The sequence below is a fragment of the Oryctolagus cuniculus genome, chromosome 13, assembly GCF_051225735.1.
Source record: "Oryctolagus cuniculus isolate XC-2025 breed Fujian yellow rabbit chromosome 13, ASM5122573v1, whole genome shotgun sequence".
Lineage (NCBI taxonomy): Eukaryota > Metazoa > Chordata > Mammalia > Lagomorpha > Leporidae > Oryctolagus > Oryctolagus cuniculus.
In genome coordinates, this window is record NC_142879.1 from 75,902,438 (window position 1) to 75,903,038 (window position 601).

Sequence of the window (601 nt, forward strand, 5' to 3'; positions counted from 1 at the left end):
ATTTTGGCAGCATGACGGAGCTGGGAATAGAATTTGGGTCCTAAGAAGTCTAGTGTATGTGTGGGTCTGTGTTTCAGTCTATGAACCTCTTTGCAAAACCGAATATCCTACGAAATACTTCATCCAGTTCTCCAGTCTGAAAAATCAACCTGAAATCTAAATGAGTGGTAGCCCCCCCCCCCGACACACACACAAGATGATGCGTGCCTTCTATTTAAACATTCCAAATTATTAAACAGCACCAGCAATAGATACAACCAGACACTCACTCAGAAACCAAAACCTCAGACCACCTGCAAGAATCTTGTCAACTGCCTCTGATCCCTCCACCACACTTGAGAAAACTATGCAAGAGGAAGTCAATGCTTAAGTGAGATGGAAGCGAAAGTTAATCGAAATTGACAGTCGGCCTCGGGGAAAATCTAAGTGGAGATGCTGTCTCTGAAATGAAGATACGGAAAAAAAAAAAAAAAAGAGGCAATGTCCCTAACGGAGCAGAGCTGTCAACGAGTCTGTAGTTAGGAGCTCGAGAATGGCCAGTCTTGTAAGAAACGGCCGGTAGACGGAGCGCCTGTGACAACTAGTTGTAGTAGTTTGCGGC

The 601-nt window shown here is 44.6% G+C and overlaps 1 protein-coding gene across 5 annotated transcripts in view; it reads right to left on the minus strand.

Annotated features, from left to right (window-relative positions):
- Nucleotides 1-601, minus strand: part of TAF3 (TATA-box binding protein associated factor 3) — a 216,230-nt gene that overhangs the window by 214,770 nt on the left and 859 nt on the right. The window lies entirely within an intron of this gene.